The sequence below is a fragment of the Podarcis muralis genome, chromosome 3 (genome assembly GCF_964188315.1).
Source record: "Podarcis muralis chromosome 3, rPodMur119.hap1.1, whole genome shotgun sequence".
Taxonomy (NCBI): Eukaryota; Metazoa; Chordata; class Lepidosauria; order Squamata; family Lacertidae; genus Podarcis; species Podarcis muralis.
Window position 1 is genome coordinate 8,827,859 of NC_135657.1, and position 7,107 is coordinate 8,834,965.

Genomic DNA, 7,107 nt, shown 5'->3' on the forward strand with positions numbered 1-7,107 from the left:
GCTTGCCTCTTCAAGCCATCCTGGTCCTAGGAGACAGTGCTACAGAGGATGGCAGGGACTTGACTGTTGGAAGAACGCCCGGGAAGGCCACCACCGGGGTGTCTCTGCGGTCTCACCCTCTGGCTGTAAATCTTCCTCAGACCAGAGAGACTGGTGATAAGCGACCCCTCCCTCCTGAGAGGAGCACGCTTGTCTTCTGGAATCTCATAGCAGAAAAAAGAGTCAATCAGTAGCTCTAAAACTGCTTTATTAACAGTCTATATACAAAGAATCCATCAGCATGTCTGTGCTCTTTCAGCACCAGTACAGAACAGCATCTTACATAGAAGTGAAACTAACTTGTAACAGTGCTAAGACTTCCTGTCTCACGCTCTCTCAGACACTCATATGATATAAACAACATAGTGCTACTTGCTGAGCAGCACAGGTAGATAAAAATCCTAACATTGACCAGCCTTCCCCTCATCTGAACAGCCTCTTCCTCAGCTTCTAACACATCCTGCTCCACCTCCCCTGTGTCAGACTGCTCAGACTCTTCTCCTTCCTTGTGGGGGCACAAAACCCCGTAAATCACTGGCCCCTCTGATTCCACCACACACTTGTCAGAGCCCTCCAGTCCCTCACACCTTGTAACTTGAGAGTTGCCTGTAATGCTCATTGAAGCAAGCAACTTGTCACTAGCTTCCATCAAAGAAGCATCTTTAACTATTAAACTAACCAATAACTTAGAAAAAGGGGCATCTTACTTTGTAGAGCCATAACAGTATAGAGGATAGATAAACATGGCGAAACTATTTAGAATGTTGAGCAAGGCAGACCATTGGTTTGATCCAACATAGGGTTTTCATGCATGAGGGATGGGGAGCCTATGGCTCTCCAGATGTTGCTAGAGTCCATCATTCCTGACCACTGACCCTGCTGAATAGGACTGATAGAATCATAGAACTGTAGAGTTGGAAGCGATCCCAAGGGTCATCTAGTCCAACCCCCTACAATGCAGGATTCTCAACTAAAGCATGCACTGCAGATGTCCATCTGACTTCTGGTTAGAAACCTCCAATGAAGGAGACTCCACCACCTTCCGAGGGAGTCTGTTCCACTGTCAGACAGCTCTTATCATCAGAGTTCTTCCTGATGTTTAGTCAAAATCTCCTTTCTTGTAACCATTGGTCTGGGTCTTACCCTCTGGAACAGGAGAAAACAAGCTTGCTCTTTCTATCATATCTTGTCTCAGTCTCCTCTTTTCCAGGCTAAACATATCCAGCTCCTTACTTAAGCCACTTGCAAAAACCAAGAAACATTGAGGCCACCTGATTTACTGGTACAACATTTGCACTATATGATGCCGCTGTTTTGTTGCATATTCATTCTGATTTGTTTGCACAGATGTTGTATGATATTTTCTGATCTTGCCATTATTCCACACTTTCCAGTACATTTCTCCATCACCTTCCTCATCACACAATTTAGATTTGCAACACTGCTAAATCCACTTTAATTGCACAACCTAAATTAGTTGGTATGTGACTGAATCATTACCACAAAATAGTGACATTTTATAAGCAGCAATTTTGAAAGTCCCCCCCCCCCAAACAAATACTTACATTTAAACACCTACTTTTGAAAATGTTTGGTCAGATAAATTATGGTGCCATACGTTAAGGACAATGAGAGGTGCAGTGTCTATCATGGCAATGCTAAAACAGAATTTCTTGCTGGGGAATGCAAAAATCTCACTAAGTCAGAGTCACCGTCACCATGAACAGATGAAAATGAGGTGCTTCCTGTAGAAGTCTCTTTTTAATTTCTATAATGGGCATATCCAACTGAAGCCCTTCGTCCAGGCTCTTGTTATTTACATTTCAGAATTTGATTAGGTGCACTGGAGAAGGGGTTAGCATAAGAAGCAGTGGAAGTTGGAAGGTGTAACGAGAGGGCAACTAATAAAACAGTGGATTAAAGGCCAGTTCTTGGACGCTTTTCGGTATTGCATCAGCCAAGGATCTGACTGTAAAATACTTGCTGCTTAAGAAAATTTGTTTGTTGAATACTGGACCAGTCTACACAAACAGCACATTAAATGGAAAATCTGGACCATTTAACTTCAAACTGCAAGTGGTAGGGTTGCATGTCTGAACACTCCTACATGGGAAAGGGAGGAAAACTCATCTGTACACAGAAGATTAACAGCCCCTTTCAGACATGCAATGAATATGTGTCAGAAGGAAGCCAGATTCTGCTTCCAATCTCCACTTGTTCATTTGAAGGTCTGCATAAAGTTAACATGAATCCCGTTATTTCCACACTTTTCCAATAACTACCTCCTCTGGGGGAAGGACTGTAGCTCAGTAGTAGAGCATTTTCTTTGCATGCAGGAGGCTGCAGGTTCTATCCCTTGGATCTCCAATAAGGGCTGGGAAAGACTGTTGTCTGAAACCCTGTAGAACTGCTGCCACTCAATGTAGATAATATCTACCTGTCAAAGCCCCTTGTGCAATGCTTCGCAAGTGCCTGACAGCCACCTGGTTGTCAGGTGTTTGAGAACTACCAAGTGTAAGGCGCTTTGCTAGCCCTGTGCACACCAGGGCTGAGCATAGGGCCAACAAGCTGCTTTCTGCAGTTCTATCTATGTGACCACACAGTCAGTCCAGGAGACTTCAAGTCACTACCGATCAGCTGATAAGTGACTTCAGCACTGATTTCTGCAGGGTTTGTGCAATTGAGTTCTCCATGGGGGAACTCAGTTGCACAGCTAATTGAACAGGCTTTCTGCAGCAATTGGCTTTGCAGTTGAGTTCCCTTTAGGGAACTTGGTCACACAACTGATCCAGTTGCCTAGGTATCTGCCGTATAGTTGACATCATATGTAACAGGTGGGTTTGGGGAAAACAGTCTCCTTGCAGGACAAATTGGGACCCATGCTGGGCCAAACTTGGCCCATGGTCCAGAGGTATCTTGTAACCTATTGTCCACCATCTGCAGTTTTGATAACTTCTTATACTAAAAATAATTAACATTTTTAAAAAAAGTTTCCAAATTAAGCAAGGATACGTTTTTAACATTGATTTTAAAGATGTTTTCTTGATGAATTGAATTGGTTAATTTGGGGGTTTCTAATTTCTTAAGGGCCAGGGATACATTTCAAAATCTAATAGACTATTGTGGGCACCACAAAATATCCATTTTACAGAGGGAAAATTGCTGATACTCATAAATCCCTTACAAAAATTAATAAAAACAGACAACAAGGCAAGCAACACACTCTGAAAACAGGCAGCCACCCCTAACAACAAAGCCACCCCCCTAATTCTTTAAAAAAATAAGTTGGGATAGGGTCTTGTCAGCCACTGGGAGTGTGTCTGCGTGTTGTTGTGCCCATAGGTACTATTCTGGGTACCCCAGAATTAACTGATTGATTAAAGGTTGCAGCCCTAGGGGGAAAAAGAAAAGAAATATACTGAGTTTCTGTTTCTCTGAGAGTAATATAGAGTGGAGGGAAGAGAGTAGAGTGGGGTGGACTGAAAATATGTCAACTCCTTGACTGGATCCTGCCCTTTTATTCCGAGTAGTTACACTGTCAAGAAGGTATTTTGCTGAATTGCCTCTTTCTGCAGGAACACCACGCAACAGTTACTTCTGAGTGGCTTTATAGGGGATTTTCACCCACACCTTATAATAAACCGAGCGTGCAGATAACATATCTTTTTGTGCTTTAAAGTGCTTGGATGATAACTGTGAAAAATTATCTCACGAAGGTTACCAAGCGGTACCTGTGGCCATTTTCTCATGACCCCTGTGAGATAAAGTTTACTGCCTTAGATCATGATGCATTGTCAAATAACAGGTTTAGCTTGTCTGGCCAACAAGAAGTAATTGAGGAGTGTTATAGCTTTACAATCCTTGTTCCAAGGAATTGGGAGCATCTGAGCTGTTAGACCTGAACAAAATAGGTCAACGCTGAGAGAATAAAGTTTTCTCTATTTGTTCCCCTTTTCTTTTACTCCCAAGTTATTTCCTTTCATATGTGAAACTATTTCATGATGATCCTTGAAAATCTTACAGAAAAACCTTGAATGTTTTTCTCTCTCTCTCAAAAGACCATTAAAAAAATGAATTACCATGCCTGTATTATTAATGTTCACAGTTTCCTACATTTACAGATGTTCTGTGAGAGCCCTCTCACACACTTACACATACACAAAAATAAACCAAAGATTTCATCTTCTGTCTTGTAAAAATGATGACTGGTGACTGATAACACTCTCTTCTGGAGTTTTATACCACAACCAAGCAAACATGATGAGGAATGTTTGGTTTCTTATGGGTAAACCGCGCAATTTGCCCCCAGTCTGCTTTGTCATGCCGTGTTACGCAGGTTCAATTCCTGGCATCTCCAGGAAGGGCTGGGAATATTCCTACCTGAAACCCTAGAGATGTTTTGAGTTAGACATACAAATGGTCTTTGGGTGGATAGTTTCATTATAACATTTTGTGGTCCTGGACTTATTTGTATCAGGAGTAAGGAGTTTATTATGCTTCCAGTTGCTGCTCTGTTGCTGTTTGGTAGCCAATGAAAGTCACACTGCACCAGTGGACTGGAGTGTTGCCACTATCATCCTGGCTGCAAGAGACAGTGCTACAGTTCATCCACTGGTGAATCCATTTTTGTGTGAACGCTGCTTGGACAATTAAAAAAAATATGCTTCCTGCAGGGTTGTTCCAATCCCCACCCTCTAATCTGACTTGTGCAAAACCTGTCTGTCTTTAATCTATAATCACACTTATAGGTTGAGAAGCAATGATTTAAGAGATCTCATATTAGGGGTGTAGCCAATATGTGGGGGGAGCTTATATTTGGATCAATATGGTGTATAGCAAATATCAGGCAGGCAGAGCCTAGAAGCAGTTTGCAGGTGGAGCCTGGAGATTTTAGGCAAGTCTGTAAGCCTGTCAGGGAAAAAGACAGGGTATAAATAAATATATAATGTCTAGAGGTTTTGCCAGGTTAGAAATGAAGCTCAGCTCTCTGTTCATCTTAGGCACAGATGGGGAACCTGTGGCCCGCCACATGTCATGGGACTCCAGCTCCCATCTACCCCAGGCAGAATGGCTAATGGTCAGGATGAAGGGAGTTGTAGTCTAACAACATCATGGATTCCCAACCCTGCTCTAAGGTTTAGGGCTAGCTTGCCCCAATGCCCCCCTCCCCATCCTTGTACCTTGCTTTTGAGGCAGCTAGCCCCAAAGGGGGAAGCAAGCAAACACAGAAAAGAAATTGCCCATCTCATTGAAGAATTAATGTGTACCTCTATTGTACAAATTGTTCATGATTGCTGTAACTATTTTCTTACAGCTACTCAGCTATGATTCCAGCATCATTTTCTTTTTTTCCACTGTGTTAAGGGTTGGGTTATTTAAACTTACCATCAAACAGAATCAGAATCAAAGTGAGCTAATTTTTCTGAAATACTAATCATTTTAAGGCTATTGAACTAAATATAGAGACAGTTCATTAAATCATTAAAACTGCCTGCAATAATCCTCACAAAGTCATTATAGTAGTATTCCCTAGCCGGAGAGGTAGGTTTGCCTTAAGCACAGTTTAATCAAATTAGATAGCAGGCCTATGTCATGGGGTTTCTCCTATTGATATTCATTAAAAATACATGATTTATCACTAATCTATGTAAGGTATATCCCGATTCTGCCAAATTAATTTTGTAAGTGTTGGGGCGGGGAGTGAGGGAATAGGTAAGGAAAACATTATAGTCTATTGTTATAGTGCTGATTTAAAATGGAGGCACGATCGCATTTACATTTTGCAGACTGTATCATTTTACAACATTCTGGCACTTGCTTGCTTTCCTTCCCTTTCTCATTTTAGTTAAGCACTTGCACTACCAGCTACTATATCCTTTAGGTCAGTGGTGGCCAAACTTGGCCCTCCAGATGTTTTGAGACTACAACTCCCTAGTGGTCAGGGATGATGGGAATTGTAGTCCCAAAACATCTGGAGGGCCGAGTTTGGCCACCACTGCTTTAGGTCACCCCCCCCCAACTTTCAATTTACAGCGATCCCTTTCAGCACTGACTTACCTGCCGTAGAAACTGTGTACACTGCTGGCAGTTCTGGCACAAGTATTTGAGCACATGGTCAGCTCACTCAGAACATTTCCAAATAAAAGGAGCTGGTTTCAGATAAGGAAAAAACCTCAGTGTGGCACCCAAATAGTCACCACCAGTCAATGTAGACGATATTGGGTGAGGTGGACAAATTACCTGACCTGATTTAAGACAGCTTCATATGCTTCCCATGCTCTCAATTTTTAGTGACCAAGTTTTGGGGTCCTCCCCATTGCCTGATGAAAATGGCAAGTGTCCTTGCACATACCCATTGCTCACCTCTTCTCTCTAGCTTATCCACTTTGATCCCCATATGATGCACTCTAATGAGTGCATTGGCTTTGGCTCACAAATGCTTATGCCACAATAATAAAGTTTTAGTTTTCAAGGTGCCACAAGAGTGTGGTGTGAAAATTGTGCACTCCTAGCTAGTAGATGTATATAGAAGTTAGCAAATCATCTGGGAAACATTTTTTTCCCATGCAGAAGACTTGAAAATTGCTGGGGGGTCTCACCAAACCACACAATACATCTTTGTTAGAATCATACAATAAAATTGTGGAGTTGAAAGGGACCCTGAGCATCATATAGTCCAACCCCCTGTGATGCAGGAATCTCAAAACGTATTCATAACCCATTAGTAGACTGTATCAGTTCTGTAACCACAATAGGGTCTAGACTAGAGCATTGCTAGTTTATTCAATATTGCAGTCCTGGTCAAAATACCCTTGATCTCTGGTGACAAAAAACCAAAACACAATCAGACACAGGGTTATGTCCCCATATTTTTCATGGTTCCTCAAGCTTTCTGTGGACCATTTGAATGTTTCTTATGAACCAACAGTGGTTGGCAGACCACAGTTTGAAAACCTCTATATCTACCAGTCATTAGTCATTATCCACACTACTGTGCCACCGGCTTCTGTCGACAAGTCTCTTCTGCTGGATCATAACATTGAAAGGACTTCAAAGGTCATCTAACAC